The following is a 27,893-nucleotide window of genomic DNA, read 5'->3' as shown; positions in this document are numbered from 1 at the left end:
TTTTTAGTACACTCACGCCCCATTACCATCGTGTGTGATTTGGACACATTAACCTTAAGGTCCAGATTTTCCATGAAGGAACCAAAGGCGTTCAGGAGAAGCTGGAGTCCAACACGAGTGCGGGCGATCAACACGGCGTCATCCGCGTACAGGAGTGCCGGGATTTGGACATCTCCTGCACGTGGAACGTCCGTGTCCTGGCCTCGCAGGTGTGCCCCCAGGCCGTTAATATAGATGGTAAAAAGCGTGGGGGCCAAAATGCAACCTTGCCGTACCCCTTTTAAGGATTTAAATAGAGGGGTACACCTGCCGTTGTTTGACACTCGGACGGCTGCAAAAAGCTCCTGATGCAAAGTGGCCATAAACATGACCAGAGCTTCATCAATGCCCAATTCCAACAGGGTCGACCATAGTTTTGACCTATTAACGAGGTCGAAAGCCGAGGAGAGGTCCATAAATGCAAGATACACGGAACCCTCCTTGGCCACCGTGTACTTGGAGATGAGTAAATGCAAATTAATACATTGTTCGATGGTCCCTTTTCTCTCTCTAAAACCATATTGCAGTTCGGACAGCCCACCACAGCCCTCAACATTCTCCCTCAATCTAAATAAAAGGACTCTACCCAGAACTTTTATGGTTGAGTCCAGAAGGGATATGGGCCTATAAAATGCGGGATCATCCCGCTGACCTTTGTTTTTATAAATGGGGACGATGGTGGATATTGCCCATGAGGCGGGAGCTGAATTGCCATTAACTGCATTAAACACGTTAGACAAAACCTTCGACCACAGTTTAGGTGAGTGCATAAAAAAGTCAGCGGGGACTCCATCTGGTCCAGGTGCCTTATGTTTGGTTGTTGCCAAGAGGGCTTTTTCCACTTCTTGGGGATTGAAGATGATAGGATGTGCAGCCACATTGGGCAGTAGACCCTTATTAATTCCCTCATCATCATCATCACCCCCATATACATTTTTGAAAAAAGACAGCCATTTTTCATCGGTAATCACGAAGTCCATGGGTGCATTGCTATCTTCAGAGAATAGGGGCTGTTTGACGATCTCCCAAAATCTCCTACTGTCCTTCAGCACCGCCGCAGAAAGGAGGTTATCCCATGTTTCGCGTTTAATGGATTCTTTGCGATTCTTTATGGCTGCCTTATAGATTTTCCTTAGCCTCACGATGTCATCTGTGACCCTAGGGACGATTTTTAAAGCCACCAACAAATCTCTATGGGCCTTCGAACATGCTGAGTCGAACCATCGCTTGTGACCTTGGGCTCCCTGGATGGGTTTAGCTAGAAGATCGTTAGAGACCTGGACACATATTTCCTCATAAGCTGCTACAATATGATTCCCTTGAGCGTCCGGATTCTGACAAAGCTCAACCTGGTCTTTAATTTTAGGGAAGCATTTTTCATAAAAGTTATCCGGAATCACATTCGCCCACTTCACTCTTCTATCTTGATCAGTGGTCCTCAGGGGATGTGACGATTTTACAAATGATGGTGATACACCCATCTGAGCTCCCCAGGCCACTTCGAGTAGTACTGGGTTATGATCACTGTAGTGAGTTGCAACTGTACGATAGGCAGTGGTCCGATTTAGAATACCAAGAGAGACAAAAATATAATCTATCACCGTTCCATGGTGGACGCCAGTAAAGGTTGGCATTCTCAAGCCATAATCGGGTTCGTATAGATTGTAATTTGCAAGTAGATCTTCAAGCTCCTGTCCCTCTATGGAATGTTCGAAGTGAGGCCCTTGTGGGGCCGCATCATCAACTTCGTTAACTCCTCTTCCCTTACAGGCTAATTTACATAAATGAATATTAAAATCACCTAATAAAATGAACTCAGAAGCAAATGCGATATTCTGTGAGACTGTGTTTAAAATACTGTCCAGACTGGCAATATTACAGCCGCCATAGTCACTGTTCCCAGAATTATAAAAATTGACATATAAAGTCCTACTAGTTTTGTTAATCACCCTTTCAACTATTAAGATATTATCAGAATCGGAGATAATCTGCCTGTAACTTCCTTTTAGATCCAAGGCGAAAAAGAACGCCAAACCACCTTTAGCCCTGCCCATTCTACTAGGGACTGCGGGTCTTGTGAAACTGGTGAACCCATCCCACCAAATATTACTGGATGTGTCCCAGGTTTCTTGCAGAGCAATGATATGGTGCTTTGAAACAAAGCTCCGCCAAGCGGGGTCCTGGCGTTTAGCATTTAAACCTGCTACATTCCAGCTTATGATCTTACAAGAGTCAGTAATTGTCCTTAACTCATTACCACCCTCTGAGTCTCCTTCCGCTATATGTTGCGGTAAAGGTACCTCGCTAGTTACCGCTTGACCGCGGCTCTGTGTGTCCTCTCCAATGGGACCCGGTTTAGCGCAGGCCACGGTCCCAGATAGAATTAATTGCTGGTCAGAATTTGTAGATAATTGAGACTCAGCGGCTACATTAAGCGTTGGAAAGCTAGAATGTTCATCAATGCTAAAACCACCACTACTAGTTTTTGGATTGTTCAGCCCCTCACTTTCTTGATCAACTCCTGTTTCAAGTCAATCACAGGTATTTAAGTCAGATAAAGGGCCAAACCTATTTCCTGTGGCAAAACCCCACGCAAATGGAGTGGCTACCTGACCCTGTCCATTTAGGGCTGGATTCCACATGGAATGTGGGGTATTTGGACGGATCAGAAATGGATCAATTCTCTGCCAGTGTGGGGGCCTAATACCCCGAACACTATGGTCATAACCCAGGGGACCAGGCCCCCACCCGTTAGTTCTTGACTCATACGGGTGGACAGACTTGATGTTTTGCTCATACGGGTAAATGGATCTTCCTAACTCCTGATGTGCTATAGGCTGAAGCCAGTCATTAGGATGTCGCAATCTTGTGGCCCCTCCCCAGCTACTGGTATTGGTAGGTCTATTATACCTGTGGGTATTGGGTAAGGTAGCAGACTTAATCTCATCATAGAAGAACTTGAGAGTGAGTGGAATTATAGAGCCACTACGACGTTGGGGTGGAAAAACATTACTCAGGATGTCTGGAAGGACCTCGGCATTAGCAAAGTTTAAAATAACACAATCGCCTTTGAACTTTTTGGGCTTACTGCCAATCCAAGATACCCTCCTAGTCAAGACTATATCCCCTGCCAGTTTATCGAACCCTTCTTGTGCCATATACATATTGTTTGAGAGCCAATGTAAAGCTTTATCTTTTAGACCCTGATTGGACTCTATTTTATCTTGTGATAGAACTGGGACGTTTGCCAGCACCAATACTACCGGTGAGGCTTCCACGATGAATTGGACTGAAGCATCCTCTTGATGTCTTACCGCTGTTGCACCAGTTAAACTGATGTGAGAGTCTCCAGTTTCAACATTCAGACCCGGGACAGTTAATGATGGTAGTGATGGCGAAGGCAACAGCCCTTGTGGGATGGGCTGTGAGTTGCTTTCGGTTGGGGTAACCTCCACATCCGTGGCTGTTAAATTTATGACGAGGGAAGATAGATTCTCTACCTCCTTAGCCAATTTGCTATGAACCCCACCCATCTTCCTAACTTCAGCAGTTAGTTTATCCACTTTCCCGATCAGAGGTTTGATTATAGTCCTAATTTTGATGTCTATCATATCTTGAATCCTATTAAAAAGGTCATCATCGATAATGCGTTTGGACTCAATGTCTACATGTTTCCCCACCCGTCTAGAAGGTGGGGTGGCAGGCTTTTTCCTACCTAGTTGTTTCCCCCCTCGCTTTGCTGGAAGTTTTCTACAAGCTCTAACAGCACGTGTTTCAGGCTGCGGGGGTTGTAGGTCTTCGTCCGTGGCGGCTATCTGGCTGTTTGAATCAATAATAGCGTTGTCTGATAAATCTATTAAATCTATTCTATCTGTTAGAGGATCAGAGTCATCGGCAGCCTCAAGGCAGTTATCTAAAGAATTGGAATCAGCTAGGTTAAGCGGAGGATTGTCTAGCAATGAATCAGACATTGCTGTGCTTAATGCGCTTGTAGATGGGCTTTCTGAAGGCAACACGGGTGATTGGCTTAGGCCCAAAGATTGCCTTCGCTTATTATTGATGCTACTGACCACTTGAACAAGATAAGAATCTAAAGTATTCAAAGTCTCAGCAGGGGCAGGTACCAGTTTTTTCCCCATACTCTGGACTGTGACTCTAAAGGGCCTATCAAAACTAAACTCAGACGAAATCGGTAGATGATAACAACACGATGTGGTGAAAATATCAATCAGCAGCGGCGTAATAACAATAAAATGTCATCTATGCAATTTAGTATGCCAAATATCGAACTGGGAACAGTACCCTAATGTCCAAACGGTAGGTGTCAAAGGGATAGCCTTGCCTGGCCTTCTCGTGCCTCTGAGGGCCTCAGAGGGCCCGCCCTTTGCCCGGGCTTAGCTCGGCGTCCCGCTCGCGTCCCGCTGAGCTGTAGACTGTGTAAGATAAGGAGGTTTTGCAAGCAGGGGGCGTGTCTTCCTGGGGGCGCGCCCGTGCACACCTGTGCAGCGCAGGGACTCCTGGTCTTACGAGTCCCTGCGGCGCGCTCCCTCGATGTTTTCTCAGTGCTCCCTCCTCCTGGGACAGGTCCAACAACGCGAGTACTCCCCCAGCCTCAACCCCACGCCACTCACCGCGCAGCAGCGCCCGCGAAGCGGGTGCTGCAAGTTGTAGCTTTGCGGGAGGGCGGTCAATCCCACCTGGGACACAGGGAGGCCGGTGAGAGCAAAGGCGAAGGTAAGAGCTCTTGCGGCGGCAACAACAACAGTCTGGTTGGATTAAAGGATCCCGCTAAAGGCTGCACAGTTTCCCGCTTTAGTGGCCTGGACAAGCAGGGGGCGTGTCTTCCTGGGGGCGCGCCCGTGCACACCTGTGCAGCGCAGGGACTCCTGGTCTTACGAGTCCCTGCGGCGCGCTCCCTCGATGTTTTCTCAGTGCTCCCTCCTCCTGGGACAGGCCCAACAACGCGAGTACTCCCCCAGCCTCAACCCCACGCCACTCACCGCGCAGCAGCGCCCGCGAAGCGGGTGCTGCAAGTTGTAGCTTTGCGGGAGGGCGGTCAATCCCACCTGGGACACAGGGAGGCCGGTGAGAGCAAAGGCGAAGGTAAGAGCTCTTGCGGCGGCAACAACAACAGTCTGGTTGGATTAAAGGATCCCGCTAAAGGCTGCACAGTTTCCCGCTTTAGTGGCCTGGACAAGCAGGGGGCGTGTCTTCCTGGGGGCGCGCCCGTGCACACCTGTGCAGCGCAGGGACTCCTGGTCTTACGAGTCCCTGCGGCGCGCTCCCTCGATGTTTTCTCAGTGCTCCCTCCTCCTGGGACAGGCCCAACAACGCGAGTACTCCCCCAGCCTCAACCCCACGCCACTCACCGCGCAGCAGCGCCCGCGAAGCGGGTGCTGCAAGTTGTAGCTTTGCGGGAGGGCGGTCAATCCCACCTGGGACACAGGGAGGCCGGTGAGAGCAAAGGCGAAGGTAAGAGCTCTTGCGGCGGCAACAACAACAGTCTGGTTGGATTAAAGGATCCCGCTAAAGGCTGCACAGTTTCCCGCTTTAGTGGCCTGGACAAGCAGGGGGCGTGTCTTCCTGGGGGCGCGCCCGTGCACACCTGTGCAGCGCAGGGACTCCTGGTCTTACGAGTCCCTGCGGCGCGCTCCCTCGATGTTTTCTCAGTGCTCCCTCCTCCTGGGACAGGCCCAACAACACGAGTACTCCCCCAGCCTCAACCCCACGCCACTCACCGCGCAGCAGCGCCCGCGAAGCGGGTGCTGCAAGTTGTAGCTTTGCGGGAGGGCGGTCAATCCCACCTGGGACACAGGGAGGCCGGTGAGAGCAAAGGCGAAGGTAAGAGCTCTTGCGGCGGCAACAACAACAGTCTGGTTGGATTAACAAAGTTGCAATAACAAAGTTGAGTTCAACTAACTATATATGGAATTTCAATGGTTTTGTGTGAGTAAAATAAGGTTTTGTAAATGCTAATTCCTAACTATATATGGTCTATAACCTATGGTTTTTTCAGTGAATTTTCAAGGTTTTGTAAATGCTAATTCCTAACTATATATGGTCTATAACCTATGGTTTTTTCAGTGAATATATATGAGCCAGTGAACAAGGGCGTGTAGCCCGAAACGTTTGGCGTTTTCTGACGGAGGAGTAATGTGTCTGCAGCCCACAATAAAGCGAGGTTATTCTTCAAACTGTGTTGGCGTTTCCGAAATTAAGGGCAACCTTGTGTAAGCATTGAATTAACGGCGAGCCTTCGTCGTTGGAATGCCCCTCCGCTCTGCTTTGCGGACCACGGCTTTCAAACCTGGAGGCCAGTGGAGTTTGAAGTCCGTTATTGTGGGTAAAAACTATTGCGGGACATTGTTTTCCTCCGTTAACCCACTTGGGGAAAGAATTTCAATGTGCACGTATTGACTACAGCTACCACTATGGATTATGCAGGAATTGCCTTACCCACAATGCAATTGGGCTGGATATGAGGCATAAATTCAGCACAGCTGTGGCAGTTCGTGTGCTGAGCCAGTGAACAAGGGCGTGTAGCCCGAAACGTTTGGCGTTTTGTGACGGAGGAGTAATGTGTCTGCAGCCCACAATAAAGCGAGGTTATTCTTCAAACTGTGTTGGCGTTTCCGAAATTAAGGGCAACCTTGTGTAAGTATATATATATATATATATATATATATATATATATATATATATATATATATATATATATATATATATATATATATATATATATATATATATATATATATATATATATATATATATACTTACACAAGGTTGCCCTTAATTTCGGAAACGCCGAATATATAATATACAGTGGAGAGGTGTGGCTCAGTGGTTAGAGGCGGCAGACCTGTAAGCAGAGAACGGCCCGGGACCAGGGTTCAATTCCCGACGCGGCAGGGTCTTGGACCAGGGTCAACGGACTCGATAATTCTCGCCTCAGTGCCTACTCTAACCAGGGAACACACTCGGTAACTCTGGTCATTAAGCTTGCCTCATCTCTACAACGGCCCCCCACAGACGCCGGGGATGCCTGGTTTCACCCTGGAGATACCCAGAAAGGGACCATCTCACAGGGAAAACCAGGATGGGTTACCCAGCGGTCTACAGCGCCAGGACACTCGGGTAGAGTAACAGTGCGCTTTACAAGTATCCCACATTTACATTTTCAGTGATAGATTACAATAAATATCACTATGAGTTGAAGAAAGAAGACAATTACAAGAATGAAATGAAAGATGTTTTTCAATGTCAAATTGTTTGTATTTACTTCAATCTCCATTGCAGACGAAGAGTGGCAATGCTCTGCGGTTCTTTCCATGTGTCAGCAAGAGTAACCGCTCTGAATTTGCAATGAGAAAGATATTCAGTACACTTCCATTGGCTCCTTGGCTTAGTTATTCTCTCCATACAATGAATATTGCCACCTTATTTGAAAAGTCTAATATCACATTTTTATGTATAACTTGCTTGTCTTGCATTTTCAGATGTTAAGTGATCTGCAAAAGAAATGGAAAAAAATGTTATGCGTATGACTGATGATGGAAGGATGAAGCACAGCACCGACGAGAAAAAGAGCTGACTGAGAGGAGGAAAAAATTTGAGAAGATTGGACAGAGAGTGCAAGCGGTGATACAGAGAGCGAGGTCAGAGAAGTGGCGAATGGAGACAACAACACTGAAACACATATAAGGATGGCAACATCGGAAAGAGATGTCAAATCTGCACATGAGGTGGTGGCAGCTGCACAAAGCACCGAAAGCAGTTACAGCAGTTTTAGCAGAGCCAGAGCAGTGGCGGGAGCAGCGGTGGAACCCTGGAGCTTCAACTAACCACGTTCATACCCTAGGACCAGGATGTGAAGGAGGATGCCCAGGTTCCACCACCACAGCCCTGCAGGATGGTCGTGGCCACAGGCAAGTGCTGGTCTTCCAGTTCTTCCAGTTGTGGAAGTGATGGCATAAGGGGAACAGCTCACAGGGATCTAATCAAGATAATGTGTTGGAAGGAGAACACTAAAAGAGAAAGAGTATCGCTAACACATTAGGTGGTGGTTGCACATTGGAGAATTTAGGTCAGCTATTGATTATATACATGTGTTTTACTCTGAGGGAACTCAATCCTTCTGGTTTCCCAGAACAGAAATGAAGAGAGAGCCACAGATAGAGACCGAAGATTAGAATGAGAGGGAGAGGAATACCGGGTATTATCATCTCAAGTTGAGCAACCCAAGAGTAATTGCAAGAACACCCTAAAACACTAATAAAACCCTTGAACCTTTATGAAAGTGGCTGTATGATTATCCTTACCCAACAAAAGTCCTGTACAGAAATAAAAAAACAAAGTTCATTGGCACTTTGAAACTGTAGAAATATAATGTATGTTAGTTTCCTGTGTTCAAAAGAGAATGTACCCATTATTTTTCATTTTTACTTTATGAACATAAATGTACCTGTTTATTTGTTCCTTGTTCTTGTATCTTGGGGATTGGTATGGTACTCCAATATTTTAAGAGATTTTCAATTCTGCTGTGGTCTGTTTCTTTGTAGTTTACCTAAAGTTAGAAAGCGATTTGAAAATAATTTTCCACTTTTTTATGCATTTGTGAATGTATGTGTTTATTTCTTACTTTTAATTTTTTTACCTTACTTTCAATGCTTTTCTCTTCTTATGGCTAGATGACTTTAGGTCCCTCTAAAGTATGACCTTGCAAGGATCAGGTAGTCCTGACAAAGCAAGGATATTTTTGGTCATTAATTTAAGTTGGCAATAAACCATGGTTCTTTTCCACTTGGCCCTTATCACCGCATGTGTATGTTGAAGGGAAATAATCTCTTCGTGCAATCCTGAGTGCTCCTTAGTTCCCATGCTCACACACATACACTTCCACTTCCCCGTATTGTGTGTACATCTTTAGTCACTCTAGTGCCAAAACATTCACATGACATGCCACCATCCCAACCCACTATTTTGTGCCTCAAACGCCCTCCCACCTCCTCCTTAAAGTGGTTGCCCCAGCCCATGGGACTTGCCTGTGGCTGCAAACCCCCTGGATTGCAGCAGTTGGTACATAAGCATCCACCTGCACCCATAGACGCCTGAGATTAAGGGTGGGGTCCAGGTACCATTCTTCCAATGTCTCTGCTAGATCCTCAGTGGTTTTCAGACTCCTGGCTGCCCCTTCCTCTCCATCTTCTTTCCAGTATCACTCTTCCTCCGCTGTCATCACTCTGGGTTAAATCCAATGTTTTTTTGCTCAGCATGCCACCTCAGTTTAGACCCAGCCGTGTGCAAATCAGTCTTGACCCTGCTCCTCATGGGAACAGTCCAGCCTGAGCTGCAAAGTCAGGTCCTCCTCGGACCAGAAACAAGGATCCCTGGACCGGTTTTGGGGTATCACCCTTCATCAGCAAGGCTAGCTTGTATCCAGTGGCACAGAGAGCCTGGGCATACCTGGCGCACTTAGGTCGAGAAAGTAAAAGACACACAAATGATGGATGAAATGCACAACCAATCAGATATTCCCCACAGTCAAAAGATCTGGATTCTTTTGCTCACCATGCCACCCCAGTTTCAGAACTCCGTCCATCATCTTGTTGTGTTTGCTTTGGTGAAGGAGCAGACTGGACCTGCATGGAGAGGATATTGACATCTCCTACTGTTGTGGAGGTTTGGGAGTCTTACCATAACTTTATCAGGTTTCCCTGATAGATTTGTCCTCGCTTCCCTTTAAGTGGGATAAGTTACTCTATGCGTCACAGGGGGTCACTTTATCTAACACCATGTAGGGTCCTTGCCAAGTGGCAAGTAGCTTTTTTCTCAGATGTAGGTAGCATGATCAGGACTTTGTCTTCTACCTGGAGCTCTGTCAAGTGTGTACCCTGATGAAATACTCATTTTTGTTGTGTTTGAGCCCGTTTGAGATTTCATGTACTTCTTCCCATAATATATTATGGGTTTCTTTTTGGGTAGTGATGTATGCTAACGGGGGTTTTCCTCATTCTCTTCTTTAGTCCATTGTTCACCAGCCATGTCTAAGAGAGAGTGTGGCTTCATGCCAATCAGGAGGTTGAAGGGGGTAAATCCTGTCGATTTTTGATGGTGTGTTCGTATAGCAAATAATATCAAGTGTAGTTTTCTATCCCAGTCTCTGCCAGTGTTGTCTATCATTTTTTAGCATGGTTTTGATGGTGCGGTTGTACCACTCCACCAACTCATCTGTTTGGGGGTTATAGACCACCGTGTGAACTTGGATGGCCAGCAGGCCGCATATTTGAGCCAATCAATTGGGACACGAAAGGATTCTATTGGTCGCTTCTCAACTCCAAGGAGAACCCGACGCAAAAGATTAAAGAAGCAATGCCCTGTGCTACGGAGGTCGCGGTCGTGCTAGTTAAGGGGATGGTTCAGGATATTGTGCTCCAGAATCCACCAGATCCAGTACTTACCCGTGCCCTCAAGCACTGGGTATTAGGGGCCCCAGCAAGTTCACCCCCACCCGCTGGGAGGGAACATCTATGATTGGGATGGGGCATAAAGGAGCCCTTGGAACGCCTTGGGGATTTATCAACTGACACCTGTGGCATGTTGCACAAAAGCGGGCTACTTCTTTGTATAGCTCAGGCCAGAAGAATCATTCCAGAAGGCATTTCAGGGTATGTTCCTGTCTCTAGTGACCCCCACTCACTTCGCAGTGTGCAAGATGCAACACTTGGTCTCAGTAAGTTAGAGGCATAAGCAATTTCACCCTGGTTCAGTCATTAAAATGTGTCACTCTATACAAGAGACCCTGCTTAATAGAAAAAGAAGGGCCTTACTGTTTTAGGCTGTCTTCGACCACCTGTTCCTCTGAGTGGATCAATTAACTGTCATCTTCGTGGGTAGTTCGGAAGCTCTGGGATGGACTCAGGGACCCTTCTGAGGACAAAAGGATACAAGCAGCATGTGGTTGAGTTACAGTTCTATTTACCTCCTGGTATTTTCACTTCGTGTTTCGGGTTTTTTATTTCTTTCATGCTGGGGGAAATAGGTCTGTGTCTCTTAAGTGGGCGTCCTTGGGCCATTTTTGGTGAGGATGTCAGGTGAGTGAGGCGGTGCTCAAAGTGAGGTAAATCCTGGACTAACAGGGTATTATCAGATATTTATTTATAAAGTTTTATGTAGCGCAAACTTGACCCAAGAGGGTACCAGAGCGCTTTACAATTAGGATTGTTGCGTTAGAAGTTACATCACATACAAAAGCATAGTAAGGTACAGTACACATGAACAATCTTTCAAGGATTCGTAGGAGGAAGGAGTAATAGCGGAGAGACAAGGAGGAACTGTGCTCAATGATCGGCTGGGTAGATGACGGTCAAAGGGTCAGAGGGGAAACCAAGGGCCATAGCTGGGTGTCTCCATCCATTGCAAGCTAAACCTTTGCAAGGGTATATGTTTTCTTGTCTCTTTGTATAGATGGGATTTTGGTATATTCCGTGGGTTTGATTTGGGAAGGGGGTACCAGTTTTACATTGATTACTGTGTGTTGACACCCAATATATAAAAAGGCACTTGTGGGTTTCCCATTTGAATGAAAGTCCTTCTTATAGGCTGGATGACTTCCTCCTGACATGGAAATCCTTTCTCATGTGGACCCTACCTTCATACCACCAGGGCTTAGTCTCTGGGGACAATTGTAGGCTCTATGGCCCCACTCAGCACAATTACAACATTGGGGCTTAATTGGGTGTCCCATCCCAGCTCACATAAGAAGCTTCTTTATTGGTTTTGGGGAAGGTGGAGCCCTGGACTCCCCTTGGGTTACGTGAGTATAAGACAGTGGATTAGGACAATAAAAAAGGTGTTTGAAACTGTGTGTCCTGAATTCAGGAGAACAATGATAAACACAAGCCAGTTCAACCAGAGGTGCTGTTTCCTTTGCCTCATCTCCTGGTCATCCTCTCAGGAACAGCAGGCATACAGCAGCCCTCAAAACAAATTATAGGCAATGTATCATTACGCACAATGGCAGTAAACTATGGCTGTTTTCCACTACACACACGTGTGTACGTTGTAGGTAAGGAATCGCTTCATCCAATTCTGAGTGCTCCTTAGTTCCTCCTTAGTTCCTGTGTACACACTTGTGCGCTTCCTGGTATCTTGTGTACTTTTATAGACTCACACTCTTATAGTCTCACACATTCACACATTATGTCACCATTCCAATCTTTTCCTTTGTGCCTCAAATCTCCCCCCACCACCTCTTCAAAGCGGTTGCTCCAGCCCAAGGGATTTGTCCTGGTGCTGCAGCATCTACCTGCTCCCCTGGATGGTTGGGCTTTTAGTTTGGGGTCCAGGTACTGTTCTTCCAATGTCTCCACCAAATCCTCGATACACCTCAGGCTTCTCACTGCCTTGTCCTCTCCGTCTTCTTCTTTCGTCGCTCTTCCTCCATGGTCGTCACTCCTTCGCTCTCCCTGGTCCTATTGCATGACGTCGCAGGTCCCAGTATTTCCTCTTGAATCTCCCTTGCATTTGCTGATATGTGCCGTTCATTTGCTGACATGGTAATGTCATTGACCACCACCGGACTGCAGTTGCATCCTCTTTCAGGCTCCCATCTTTCGTACCTGTTGGAAAATTGAGGGAGGGCAAACACTAGCCTAGAGTCCCTTTTTTGTTTGTACAATTTTGTTCCGCTTTCTAAGATTTGTTTCTGTTTTCTATGTTGTAGAAAACATTGCATGTCATCACCTTCCCTAAGGTAACAGATGGTGGAGTTAGTAAGTAAGTAAACCTTTATTGCATGATTAATAAAAACCTTTGCAATGTATTGTGTAATAAAATATCAATTAAAACACAATACGCAATCCATTTCATAGCTGTTGAGTCAATTGACCCGATTGAAAATTATTTATACTGCTTTTTTCCTTAAGAGAATTTAAAAGTAGGATCCTCACCAATACAGGCAATAATAGGGAGTGACGAGTTAAAATGCAGGATTTCAGTACAAAAAATTCACTTTTCTAAAGGTTAAAACAATTGTTAGTTGCTGCAGATTTAAAAAACGTGAGTAACCCAGTAAAGTGGTCGTCATGGTAATCTAGATGGTACAGTTAAAAATTCAGATGCTGTAATTCTCTCCTTCGAGGGTTGTGCAATTTGGGCCTCTCGAGTGGCTCCCACTTCACCGCAGTTGCAGACTCCTTGCTCACACTCTCTTCAAATCTTCGCACAGTTCAGACTGATGTCCATAGGGTCAAAGCAGGCCAGTACCACCCCCTGCATAACCTTATACCCTGATTTCTCCACTTCCTACTCAAGAGCTCACTGAGGTCTCTCATACCGGCACAGCACAGACAATGGAAATGGATGATTTTCTCTGGTTCTTGCATCTTGCCCGGGCCTTCTTTTCCATGGAGGTAGATGCTTTAATAGTGGCAAAAGGCCTAGCCTATACTTCAGAAATTGCACCTTGACCAGGTTACCATATGTTTCCTCTAGGTAGCCCTGTGGTTTCAGACCTGGTGTATTATTGGCGTGTCATCCACCCATGCCTGCGTTTAGACAGTTTATCTTTATCCTCAAGCATTGATGCAAACTATAGACTGTATTTGATTAGTCTTTTGAAAGTAAGTCCCGAGTGAAATCAGAGCCTGGTTTAGATAGACTTGTGCAGGGGAGCTAAGCCTAAGTTCCAGTTCTTGCCCAATGTGGTTCTCTGGGTACCTTCTGGAGCCATCCTAAACCTGTGGCAGCAGAGCACAAAGGCTGCCTTCCGAGCCATTGACTGTATGGAAATACCGGGAAACATCCTTTACCACGCAACTTTTACCACGCAGTGCCTTTATAACGCAGGTTTTACAATGAAAACCATTACAACGCATTGCACTGGGGGGCGCTCTAGGATAGGGAATAGTTTTAATTTACTATCCAACACCTTCCCTACTATCCACGGGGACTGGAGTTGGAATATTAAATTAAACTATTCACTATCCTGCACCCCCCAAAGCAATGCGTTGTAAAGGCTTGCGTTGTAAAACTTGCGTTGTAAGAGCATGCGTGGTAAAAGCATGTGTTGTAACAACGTACATCCGGAAATACCAAATTCTAGCCTTATTTGTGCAGGTGATGTATTCAGAGGTAGTTAAAATGTTAACCTGAATATTTTGAGGACCATTCTGTCCAAAGTGGCAATATTGTTGCCACTGAGCACCTCACTCCTGTATATCAGGATGGGAAACATGTGTTACCTCCAGAATAGGGGTAAGCATGGGCCCATATAGCTTGTCATAAACGTACCTAACGCCAAGGGACAACGCGTTGCCCTTCTTCTTGATTTCTTCCAGTTGGTCTCTGAAACTTCAGTTATCATTGAAGTAAACTCCGAGGTGCTTGAAGCTTTTAACTGTTTAATTATTTCTTCCCCCAGATGCCAGATATGCCCCTCTGATATTGTTCCTTGTGTTGTTAGTGCTTTTGATTTTTTCCTATTGATGGCCAATCCGTTTTTTCAGAGTAAGCGAGAGTTTTCTTCAGCAGGCACTGTAGACCAATCTTATTTTTACTTGCTAGGACTAAATCATTGCGTACAGCAGGTTCAATAACTGGAGGCCCCCCCAGTTTAGGCGAGTGAGAGTTCTCTTCATTTAGTGAGGGTGTGAAGTCTGAGAGCAACAGGTTAAACAATGTTGGGGCCGACTCCAAGACACATACCTCTTTCAAACCTTGAGTCGGTGTGATTTTCAATGATAGGAGGGAGATGTCCCCTAACTTAATCCTGACCCAGGTGACTGTGTGCAATGTTTCCAGAGCCTTTAGCTGACTATTTGGGATATTTAGGTTTGCCAGTTTACTCAAAAGCCTGCCTTGATCCACTGTGTTGAAAGCTGATTTAAAATCAAGCTAGGATTGTAAATCTGCTCCAAAACACTGTCCCTACCCTGTTCTGAGTAGACTGCAATTCTATTTTTTTAAATATTTGATCATTGTCAATGTTGAGAACATTGTATTAATAAACAAAAAAAAGTTTAAAATGTGCCTGTTTTTGTACTCGCATTATTATCTGATTTAAAAAGCTTCAAAAGCAGTAGAAAAGGGAAAGCTCCAGGCCCAGACGAGTTATCACGAGATACGTTTGTAGAAAACACAGACCTATTAGTCCCATTTGTGGCCAGTGTCATGAATGCTGTTGTCAGCAAAGGAACCAATTAGCTATAGTTCCTTTCTTTAAAAAGGGGGCTACCCCAGAACCCAGCTGGTAAACACCTATTTCATTATTGTATTCAACCTTAAAGACTGTGGGGAGAATGGTGTTGTCACGTTTGAAAAATTGGATAGCAGAGCATAATATAATCTGCAATGTGGCTTCAGGAAAGGTATTAGCAGTACGGACTGTTTAAATCTCAAGCTTTTAATTATTAAATACCTAATGGCTAAAAGCGGTTCTATATATCTGGCCTTCATGGAACTTACGTGTGCTTTGGAGCATGTAATCCATGCTAAATAAACTATGGGCAGTTATGAGGGGGTTAATGAGACTACGACAACACTTTTGAGACAGCTGTATTCAGATACCACTGCAAGAGCTCAGTATGGAACGAATAGGGAATGCACTGAACAATTTAAGATACCTAGAGGAGTAAAGCATGGCTGTGTTTTAGCCCCCGTTCCCTTCACGTTATACATGAACAGCATTGAGAATTTTCTATTGCAAAAGCCAGAGATTTTATGCCGATAGGCTTGCGCCCCTTGCCCATTCTGCTTTATGAAACATATGCAGTCCTGATGGCATGAACGGGGATTTGTTTGCAATGTCTTTTAGATAATTTTGTGATTCTTATGACAATATAGGCCTAAGTGTTATTTGCACTAAAACATACATGATGATTTTGGGTCCAGCCAATAAGAGATCTTTTTCTCATTTACTAAGTCATTCTGCCATGGGGTGGGAGGACCTCAGAGAGATTCAATCCATGGAATTTCGCGGAGTTACATTAAAATTCTGTGAGATTCCATGGATTTCCACCAGCAGGCACACTACAATTTAGCGCCCATAGTGCGAGCAGTGCTGCAAAGTCAGTATAAACAACACCATGCATTGTGTAAGAGCGTGTGGCCATTCAAGTTGATTTTGCTGCCTCTCGAATAGAAAATCCATTCTGGTGGCAACAAACCTACTGAAGTGTATGTCCTCTGACTGCGGCGCTCATGCCTACCCACGAAGGCCCCCATTGGAAAATCATACTGGTGGGCACCAAATCTTGCTTCTGATCGCTAACTTGCATTTTCTGCAGGATTGCAGGACAATAATTCCACCATAAAGTGATTGGCGGAATTTGGCAGGAACTCTGCGTTAAAGAGTACTTGTGAGTGACCAAAAGTCTACCAATTCCACACAGAACAAAACATTCCACCCACCCTTGCTACACCTTTCCTTGCTTAGGCCCGCTTGTGATTGCTGGAATAATTGGTGCCATGTGAGCACTATTAGAAGTTTACATTTTGTGAGATCAATTTCAGTCATATTAGTTTTTTGGAGCAAGGTTGGGTCGTAAACCGAGGAAAGCGATGATATAAATCTATATAGAAAAAATGTGTGGCAGTTGCCTGCTATTGAGCAGGGATTTGGGGTTATGTAAATGTTTGTGTATTACAGATGGTGGAAAACCGATGTCTCAAAAGAATGTTAGCTGGCCTGGAAAGTTGTCCCTCTTCTACTTGCCACCAGAATCCTGGTGTGCCATATGTAGAAGCCCGTCCCACATTATCGCCTTTGTTATTATGGCACTATATCAGGGCAAAGCCAGCTGCTGTTTTAAATAGAGACATTGTCAAGGACTGCCTAAGGCTAGATGCAGCTGGAGACATTTATTGGTTAGTCTTTATTTTTTTGTCCTCATTTGCCTCTACAAAAGAGTATTGTGCCCTTTTGTGCTGGAAACAAGGAGACAAAGAATAGGAAAGGAAGGATACCGGTTTCATCCTTTTGCGCCCTTGTTTATTTGAAGCCCAATCTTCCATCCTATGTTCCCTTATTGCCTCTCCCCTTCTCTCTCTCATGCGCCGTAACGCAAAATGGGAGGCAGGGGGGGGACTCGATGACCAGGCGAGGCAGAAAGGCGTAATCAGCGGACTTCATAGCTTGTTTATTGCTCACACCACTCTAATAAGGGAGACCAAAAATCATGCTTTTTGAAAGCCTTCATATCCAGACTAGCAACATGCTTGATAGAAATTAACCAATCAAATAGCTTTGGAGGGGATGAAGCTAAGCATTGTTCACAAATTTCTCTTGCGTGCCAGCAGAATAGAGTAAAAAAGCAGCCTTGCTTTGTTACCAGTTATAATTCCAGAGGAGTCTACACATCCGAAAATTACCAACAAGATGCTTACCTTAATGTCCATGTGTAGCACAGTACACAGAACTCTACTCACATCGTACCAGAAAGGCTGAATCTCTCGACACTCCACAAACATATGTACGTTGCCCACTCTTGGACTGCCACACCTAGGACAAACCACATCTCCTCTGCTCCCGAACTTTGACAACCTCTGGGGCGTCCAATAGGCTCTATGAATGGAGAAAAGGTGGTTTCTTCTTATGTATGCTGGTTTTACTGTTTTAAATAACATAGCCATTGATACTTGCCACTTATTTTCCAGCGAAGACTCCGGTCAGCATCTTCCCCACAGTTTGGTTGGTAGTGTGAAGGCCCCATCTTCCAATTCCACCAACAGCCAATATCTTGTTGCAAGCTCCTTTTTTAGTACAGTCTCATTCAGAAGTCTTTCCTCCTGTTTGTTTGAACTACCTATCACTATACCAGGATCCTGAAACCAACTATGTATTTGCATGTATTTGAATCTGGACATTTGTTGTTCCAAAAGCTGGTTACACGATTCCCAGCTTATTAAGAGGCCATCCTGTATGATATGGTTCCATCTCATTAGGCCAGCCTCTCTCAGAGGTCAAGCTAGTACATCTTTTGTCTAGACCGGTGAGCCAGGTGAGTCCCATATAGGGGCCATTTGACTGAAATATGGTATTTTTAAGGCTTTTCTGACCCTATACCAGGTCTCAGCCAGGCCTCTCAAAATCTTTACCCTGACTTTCTTAAAATATTTAGGGTCCGCATATTTAAACATAAAGCCGACACTACCCGCTGGCTTCTGCCTTGCCATTACTCCCAGCAGTCTCTCAATATCTCAATTTGTCAGTGTATTAAGCAGCATTTTCCCATTTTTAATAGAAAGGCCCATGAATAAAATAGCAGATCTGGTAATGCAATGCCCCCTTTCTCCACATACCTCCTCAATTTCTTCCAGGCTATTCTAGGCCCCTTGCTTGACCAAATAAAGCTACCTATTTGACCTTGCAGTTTTTTTAAGCGCTTCTTTGTCAAACGGGAGTAATGGTGTCAAACTAGAAAGTTAATTTTGGGAGGATCATCATTTTTACCAGGTTTGCCCGGCCTAGTAAGGTAAGCTGGAGGTGTGCCCAAATTTTTAAGAGCCCAATGATCTCTTTCATAGCCTTCTCCAGATTCACTTTAGTTAATTTTGAAATGTCTTGTGGAATCACAACTCCCACGTACCTCATTGCCTCCACATTGGGTGCTTCCCCCACTTCCAAGTTCCAAGTTATGACCTCCGTCTTATTCTCATTTATTTCATAACATGAGATTTTTCCAAAGTCTGTTATTAGTGCTGTAATGCGGCTTAGAGTATTCTGTAGGTTGTTTGAGAAAATGAGAATATCGTCAGCATAGAGGCCCAATTTCTTGCACCATCCCTCATGCTGAAAAGGTACAATCTCCAAGTCCTCCCTAATTTTCCTGGCAAGGGGCTCAATATATAAATAGAATAGGAGTGGCAATAGGGGGCACCCCTGTCTCGTTCCCCTGCTAATAAAGACCGGATCCGTCAGGGAGCCATTGACTAGCACTCTAGCTCTTGGGGTCCTATAGATAGCCTCCAGTGATCTGCAAAAATGTTGCCCAAGATTTACAGATTCCTCCACACTCCGCAAAAAATCCCAATTTACCCGGTCAAAGGCTTTCGTAGCGTCAAGAGCTATTACCGCAAGTGTAAGCTCGCAGGCAGAAGCCAGGTCAATCGAACCTATCAACGAGAACATCAGCTCTTTCAGGGACCTGCCCCGAATAAACCCTTTTTGGTCTGAATGGATCAGCTCTACCATTGATCCATTCAACCTGTCGGCCAAAATCTTTGCAAAGATCTTATAATCACAATTCAGCACAGATATTGGCCGATACGAATCACAGTTTTTTTGGCTTTTACCTGGCTTCAAAATTAGGGAGATGATTGCCTCATCCCAAGAGGCTGGCAAATTAGCCCCCTTCAAAAATAACTCATTAAATAATTCTGCCAGGATAGGTTTTAATACACTGGACAGTACTTTATATATCTCAAGAGGTAAACCGTCATGGCCGGGGGGCTTTTCCTTTCTTACCTTGTCTTAGTACAGTATCTACTTCCCCTAGCCCAATCTCCCGATTCAACTGCCTGCTCTTCTCTACTGAAAGGGTACTATTTGGGCCCTGTCCCAACCAAACTTCAACCTCAGCTTTGGTGGGTTTTAGATTTTCTTGATATACCCCGCTATAATAGCTATGAAAAGCATACTCAATCACCCTGTTATCACTGAAAAAAGTGCCAGTTTTCTCACATTTAACCTGGTCTATCCTGCTTCTCACCTGCTCCTTTTTGACCTTCCAGGCCAGCAGCTTGCTACAGCCTTCGCTATATTCAAAATGAGCCAATCTATTGGCATCCCAACTCTTTCTTACCCTTTCTTGTATAGTTGCTGCCAACTTGGCTTTCACTTCCTGTACTTTTTTAAACAGACTTTCCCGGGCTTCCTCGTCTATCATGGGATCAATCAGATCTCTCTCGAGGGCCAGAACCTGTTCCTCCAGAGTTAACACTTCTTTGTAATAACTATGTCTTTTTTCAGCTGCCAAAGCCCCAATCTACCCCTCAGAAAGGCTTTATACGCGTCCTAAATGATTCCATGCGTAGCTGACCCCTGATTAAGATGGAAAAACTCTTCTGTCTCTCTAGATAGTGCTGCCATGACTTCTTCTTCTTGCAGGATTGTACGGTCTAGGGTCCATCTGGATTGCGTGATTCTCTCTTGTGACTTCAAATGTAGGACCACAGCTGAGTGGTCTGACAAGTGAACCCCCACATGCTCCACCTTCTGGATACGATCTACCAAATACCTATCTATAAAGAAGTAGTCAATCCTCGATTGGTGCCTATATTTTTGGTTATAAAAGGTAAAGCCTTTTATTTTCCCTGCGTTTTGTCTCCAAATGTCACAAAGCTCCAACTGGGCCACAATTTGCTTAATAAATGTGGAAATGTTTAGGTTGGCGCATGCTCTGCTGCATGGAGTTCTATCTAAGGTGTAATCTAAAACAGCATTGAAGTCTCCCGCCTTAATGATAGGTTCGGGAGCTTCTATTAATTCTGCTAGAAAATCTCCTAAAGGAGAGACATCATCTCTATTTGGGCCATAATACCCCACTAGAGAAAAGGCCTGCCCCAAGATCTTGGCTCTAACGATTAACCATCTTCCAGCTTTATCAGAGATCTGTGGCCCAAGAACCGCCTGTGCCCCTCTTTTTACTTAAATCGCCACTCCCTTTGTTAACCCTGTATGGTATGTGCACGCTGCGTGAGAGACCCAGTAATGGGCCTTAAAAAGGTCCACAGCCTCCTTCTCCGAAAGGTGAGTTTCCTGCAAAATGATGATCTGGGTTGGACAGCCTTTCAAATATTGTAGAATTTTGTCCCGCCGCCCTCGCACCCTAAGACCATTGACATTCCAGGACAACATTTTAATACTCACTACTTTTCCTCCCTTCTCACCCATCTTCTAGAAGGTCCAAGAAGAAGCACCCAAGTTCCAAACTCTTATTCGATACTAAAAAATTTATAGAGACAATAGAGGATCTTTTTTTTCTTTTCTCCCTCTGCTCCCCACCCTGTGCTCCCCCAGTACCCCCTCCCCCCATGGAAAACCCTTCCCTTTAACCTCATGACCCAAGGCCATATGGGTGATCATCCCTGGAGCGCCCATGATTTTAAAAGTAGATATAACAGGTAGGAAATGCATCAAAATACATTTCTATTTTTGCCGTTTTCTTATTATTACATTTATAAAGTTCATACCCCTTGAAATAAGGATTTCACACCCTGTCGAACTAGTGCAGTACTTATGAGATAGTGTGGTGTAGTGCTTATGTAATACAGGAGAGGGGTCTAGCCCCCCTGTTGTAAGTTTTTAATAAATTCATCCAGCTTCTCTACAGAGTGAGAAATAAGCATTTTATTATTTAACATGACCTTTAAAAAAGCTGAACTGAGGCTCCTAGACTCTTTAGCCCGTCTATCCTTTGTCCCATCTCCCACTGCCTGTTTGAGGTGGTGGCCAAAACATCTGACCTGATCTTGTATCTAACACCATCCACCTCAATAGATTTCAACCCCAGGGCTTTTGACAGTATTTTCTCTTTTAGAGAGAATGTTAGAAAATTAATTAAGATTTTCCTAGGTTTAGACCTGTTTGTATGGAGTCTAAAGGGAACCCTATGGGCTCGTTGTGTATCTTTTGCTATCTCTTCTTCTGACTCCTCCAGCTGGAGCTTATTCTTCTTAATCAATTTTACTACATAGGTCTTGATATCATCCCCCTCTCTGCCTTCAGGCACTTTCAGGATTTTCAAGTTATATCGTCTCTGGAAATTTTCCAGCCTTTCTACCCTGTCCAAATTCTCTTTCTCTGTGGTCCTTAGTTTATCTATTTCAGTGCAGTTTGCCAATACTATTTCCCTAAGTTCTTTGACATCCTCCTCTAATGTTGTCATTCTGCTGCTGAGGTCGTCTTTCTTCCTGTCCATTACTTCACAGGCGTTCTTTATCTCCAACTGATTTGATTCTGATATTTCAAACCTGTTTTTGATTTCTGCTGATAGTGCCGCTAAGAGTGCTCCAACAGAAGTATCGTTCTCTTATAGGTGGTGAGGGGCCTGTGCAGGGTCTTCGGAAATAGGAGCTCAGATTTTTCCTGGGAGGCTTGCTCCCTATGTCAATATCGGAGTCAGTAATTACCTGAGGTTTTGCTACCCCATCTCCCTGGCCTACCATATCAGGATCATCGGGACGGCTTTCAGAGGCTATTAACTGATTCATAACTTCCGTCTCCTGGCCAGTGCTCACACCCGTGCTCACGCCCGCCATTGTGTTTTCTCCCAGAATTAGAATTTTTGGTATAACTTTAAAGTACGTTTTCAGGGATGGGGTGAATTTTATTTTGGGGACCTGCGTCCTTTTCCTTAAGGCAGCCTTAAGGTTGTGTTATTACAGTGCTCACAAACTTCTCTTTTTCGTGCACCCTATCCACCTTAGCAGCCTTTTTTCCTCCCTCCAACTTCTTCTCCTTTGGCCTCCTGTCCCGCTTGACAAAAGTCTCTCACCGGTTTGATAACCTATGTGTCTGCTGACTGTCCCCCTTTTCCACTACCTTTGAGGAACTGCGAAGCGCAACCTAGAGGCCCCCTCTGCAAGTGTCCCCTCGTGTATCACCTTCCCTACCTTTGCTGGAGTCAGCGATAGTGAAATAAACCTGATCAGGAACTACTTCCTCTTCTGCTTCACCCTTAGGCACACCGGCACTGCGATGCCTACACTCTGTAGGTATTCCGGCTATGGCAGACTGATCCTCTCTCTGCGGATGGTCACCTATAGCCCCATCCTTCCAGCCACTACTTCTACCTCCTACTCCTCCAAAGGGGATCCTAGCTGCTGCGCCTCATCCTTTGCGGAGCTCCAGGGCCGCCCTGTACCACACCTGCACCTTCTCTGACGCCGTGTTGCCGTTTTTCCCAGTGTGGTACAAAAGGGGGTACAAAAGGGGGTGGTGATGGACGGAGCATCTGAACCAATCAAACACTCATGCCCAGTGAAGAGATCTGGGTTTAAACCATCACCGTTCTTTATCCCACTCTGCCACCCCAGTTCAGACATGGCCATATGCAAATGAGTCTGACCCGGTGCCTCATGGGAACAGTCCAGCCCGAACTGCCAAGCCATGCCTTCCCTGGACCGGAAACAAGCTTCCGAGGACCGGTTTCTGGCATTTCAGCCTTCTTCAGCCCGGCTTGCTTGAATCCAGTGGCAAAGTGAGCAAGGGACTAACGTCTGAGCATACCCTGCTTGGCAGTTCGGGCTGGACTGTTCCCATGAGGCACAGGGTCAGACTGATTTGCATATGGCCATGTCTGAACTGGGGTGGCAGAGTGGGCTAACGAATGGTGATGGATTAAACCCAGATCTGTTGACTGGGTGTGAGTGTTTGATTGGTTCAGATGCTCCGTCCATCACCACCCCTTTTTGTACCACGTTGTTCCCAGTGGTCACGCTCTCCAGACTGAGCTGACCGCCTCACTTCCTCCACCTCCGACCTCCCAGCGCCGAAGCCTCTGTTGTAGCCGAATCCACTAGCAGCTCCCCGCACCAAACCACTACAGACCGATGTGAGGCACCGAAACAGGAACCGAAGCGCCCCCCCCACCCAAAAAAAGAAGAAAAAAACCTCCGGCTGCACTGCATACAAGGATAGCAAGACCCCCAAAACCGCCACAGTCACAGTCCGTGAATAGCGGCGGAAATGCAAGGGCCAAAGCAGTGATCAGCCGCAGCACCAAGGAACTCTCGCCACTCACACACCCCCTTCCTGGGCCTGAAAACGCCGCTAAAAACCGGTAGGCTAAACCACTACGCTACCTATATTTCAAAAACAGATTTAACATCCTTATTAAGGGGTTTTCACAGTACGTACATCAATAAGGGTTATCCGGGCTAAGTTTTTGTACGATCCTACCCGTTCACATTTCGGAGTCGTGAACGATCCAGAGCTCTCCCGCGACCTGCTACACGCTGGCCGCCAGGTTTTCCCACTCAGCTTGGTTAGTCTTTGTTAGAAACATGTGAATGGAGATTACAATAATGAGGTATTTCGATAAACTTGAAACCCTAGAGAAAATAAGCAAAAGGTATTTTTAAGTATTACTCTATAGCCACAAAGCAAGTGTCAGGCGAGAATTGATCAAGTAAAAAAAAGTGAAAAGTGTGATACATGCTCTCCTTGGTAACCCACTGAGGCATCCAGACATATATCACTATGGTCACTAATCCTGAGCATATATTTGTCCCAACAAGATTCCGATTAAACACTGTACACTTTTTAGTCTTCTTTCCCATAAAGTGATGTAAAGGACACACTGCCCGATTGCAATTGTGATATAGTTTAAAACAAAACACGGTACACTTGCTATTCTTCTGTGAATTTTATGTTATTCACAGGAAAATGTGTTATTCCGTTTCTGAAACAAAATAATTTTACTCAATGTGAACCTGCTTTTTTATCATTTACAACAACTCCACAGCCATTTTACATGTATTCTGATAAATAGATTGTTATGGCAAACAAGAAAGACCATTCTTTTTTTAAATGAAGACTAGTTTGTAGGCATTAAATCAAAGTTTTGCTCATATAACTTCATTCTATGTAGAGATGCGATGTTGTAAAATTTCTATAATTGGCATTTTTTTTTTATTTCGAGTTTTTAAAAGACTATTACCTTCAGACATTTTTAGAGTGTAATGTATTTATTTTGACAATGTGTAATTAGTATTTGATTTAGTGTTTATTGTAAGTATTTTTACTGTCCTTTATGATGCAAACTTGGATCCGAATAAAGAAATTCTGACTGACTGACTGATTTAGGGTGAACGTCGATCAGAATACAGAGATTTTTCCAACAGGTTCTCATCCTGATTAGAACTGGCAGAAGGGCACTTCGGGATAAGCACAATCTTGGGGATGCTAGTGATTTTGGGGCACATGCATCATTCATACATTTTGCATTTCTTAATTTGCGAAAAATACCGAATCGCAAATTAAGAATTGCAAAATGCTATGCATCATTTTTTTCGGTATTTACTTGTAATTCGGTAAAAATCGCAATTTTTACCGAATTGCAAATAAATACCGAATTCCTAACTGCTTTTTCGCAAATCCCATTGATTCCTATGGGCCGAAAGGCCAATAGGAGTCAATGGGAAGGCATTTACGAATTCGCAATTTGTTGATGCATTCCAAGGGTGCGGGGGGTCCAAAGGACCCCCCCACTGCACCCCTGAAATGTATTTGAAAGTGCATGTTTCAAACACACATGTCCTAAGGACATGTGTGTCCGTAACATCACAGTGTAAAAAATGCATTTTTTTGCATTTTGAAAGATTTTCGCAAATTAACACGAGGGTCAACCTCATGTTAATTTGCACTTCCAATTTCAAAATTCGCATTTTTTTTTAAATTGATGCATTGCATTTAAGGAATCGCACAAATGCGATTCCTTAAATGCATTCGCATTTCTAAGAAATGCAAAAAAATGCGGATATTGGAAAAGTGTTTGATGCATCCCAAAAACGTATTTAGGAAGTGCAAACGGCCGAATTTACCGATTCGCACCGTTTGCACTTCCTAAATAGGTTGATGCATGTGCCCCTTTGTTTCTGTTGGACGTGTGGTTGAGTGCCCAACATGACAAATGCGCTCTGGGCGTTGGAGGAAAATGTAATAGAAGCCCTCTGACTGCAACCATCCTATCACGAGGATATTCTATAACATCAGTGCAGACACAAGAGCATGTAGATGTGGTTCCCACTTGAAAAATGTAGAAATATGTGATCCTAAATCTGTTTGCAAAAATCCGGTCTTTCCACTGCACCCGTTTTAAGAGGCTGGTTGTGAGACTAAATGCATTGAGACTTGCAGCATCAACAAACGTGCAGAATGGAGATCATTTAGGGTCACCCCTGACAATAGGTGCATCATGAAGAATGAGTTATCACATGCTGGAGATTCGAGCCAGCTGATTGTTCACTTTCCCAATAGTAGGACATGTTCATGCACAAGTAGAAGTGATGATTTGACATTTTCGGATCCCAGGAACCTGCAAAACAAAGTAGGCAAATTTTGCTTAGGAGAAATCATGGAGATAGAGAGAGGTTTGAGACCAAAGACGTATATCTGCACCTAAACATGAACGGTTGCACATAAACGATGTTTGCTACACATAAGGCCCATTGGATTTTGCCCGTAGTGTTAATAAACTTTGCATCTTTATGGTTAAAAAAATGCTCTCATTTTTTATTTCCAGCCAATTTCTTACAGATGAAAACATGAAGGAATGTCTGATATTGTTAAGGCAGGTAAAAGCTACGTTTTGGTTTACTGTAGTTATTCGACTGTCAACATTTGGGTTTATTTCCTGATGATATTGATGTATTTATCATACAGGTATGGTCCTGAAGTAGATTAAATTGTATGTGCAAACATGCAGCGTTTATATTAAGGGAAAATGTGACATCCTTTAAACTAACAATTCCATTGGGAGCAGAACGCCAGAGAGCAGTTTTTTTCATGTTATTTATTTATTTATGTATTTAGGAACAAGCTGCATGACATTTATGTGACCAAAAATTTCTTACACAAGAGATACATTGCTAGTGAAAAACGGTGGAATACATAAACAAGGGAGGCGAATAAGATGTTAAACAAATAAACTGTTTTGTGATAAACAGATGGCAATACAAAAAGTGCAATAATTATGCCTACTATCCATCATAGTAGATTAATTTTCAGTTACATTTTCAGTGTACCTTGTTAATTGTTCTTTAGTTCCAGGCTCATGTAAAGGTCATTTTAGGATAGTTTTGAATACAGGGACTGTAGGAATGTTGTGACATCTGGTGTAGTCACTTCCACTAAAGGGAATTGAGATGTTAGACCTGTTAGCCTTAGGATGGTTACCCCCCTTCCCCAACGTTTACCTTCCCCATCTCTTTTTCTGACCTCATTTTTATGACCAGCCTGAGCAAGTGCACATGCGTTGCTCTGTAGATCTGCTGTAGCAGAGTATGGAAGAGAATCCCCGCCCACTCTCCACCCATATTATTAATTGGCTTCTGTCTTTGCTCTTCATAAATGCAGGCTACTGATTCAGTAATCAGTTTGTTAGTCCCTCCTTACGGCCTTTTCTTCATTTGTAACCTCCCATGGCTACTGGTCCCTTTACTTCTGTTGTTGCATGGTACATGTTAATTAGTCTGTAATCACTAGCTTCTTTTTCTTTCTACTGCAGGCAGGACGATGTGCGCAGCCAGGACAATAGCGGCCGCTTCTTTTATTTTTATTTCTCTCTCAGGCCGACTGCTGTGCTTGGTTCCCCTCCGTACTGCTGTGCCCTGCCCTTCAAACCTTCCTGGCTCATTCACTTCATTGCAGTCTGCTGAGATTTCTGCTTCTTGTTTTTTTCTATCATGGTTTGTCTGCACAGCATGCTTCTCTCACCTCCGAAACTGCATCGAGCAGTCTCGCTGTGCACCTTTATTTATTTATTTACGGCGCCCTTATGTTTCTTTTTTTTATATTCCCTCTAAAGTAGACCCCTCCCATCTGCGATAGCATCAAACAGTACTCGCTGTGAGCCTCTATTTATTTATTAACATTGCCCGTAGGCTTCTTTTCACTTCTTTTAATGGAGGTGGGGCTTGTTAATTTAAATGTTCCATTGGTCTGGACCAGCTGACTCTCCCCGTGGCTGCTAACTCTAAGAGGGGCCGGCCACATCTCCAGCGAGGCGTAGGCAACAGCCTACAGGATCATTGCATTCCTAGGCTTGGTGTGCAGGGGGCAGCACTTGGATTCCACAGGAGTTCCACAGGAGTTCGAGTGCGTGCAGTAATGTTGCCCCGGTGTATGCACA

The 27,893-nt window shown here is 44.6% G+C and overlaps 1 protein-coding gene across 1 annotated transcript in view; it reads left to right on the top strand.

The window, feature by feature from the left end:
* Nucleotides 1–13,889, top strand: part of LOC144824087 (uncharacterized) — a 284,754-nt gene extending 270,865 nt beyond the window's left edge. The window contains exon 2 of the transcript XR_013608893.1: nt 7,539–13,889. The gene's annotated coding sequence lies outside the window, so the exon portion shown is untranslated. The remainder of the gene's footprint in view (nt 1–7,538) is intronic.
* The last annotated feature ends 14,004 nt before the right edge of the window (nt 13,890–27,893 follow it).

The sequence above is a fragment of the Lissotriton helveticus genome, chromosome 3_1, assembly GCF_964261635.1.
Source record: "Lissotriton helveticus chromosome 3_1, aLisHel1.1, whole genome shotgun sequence".
Classification (NCBI taxonomy): domain Eukaryota; kingdom Metazoa; phylum Chordata; class Amphibia; order Caudata; family Salamandridae; genus Lissotriton; species Lissotriton helveticus.
This window is presented reverse-complemented; position numbering and strand designations above follow the sequence as displayed.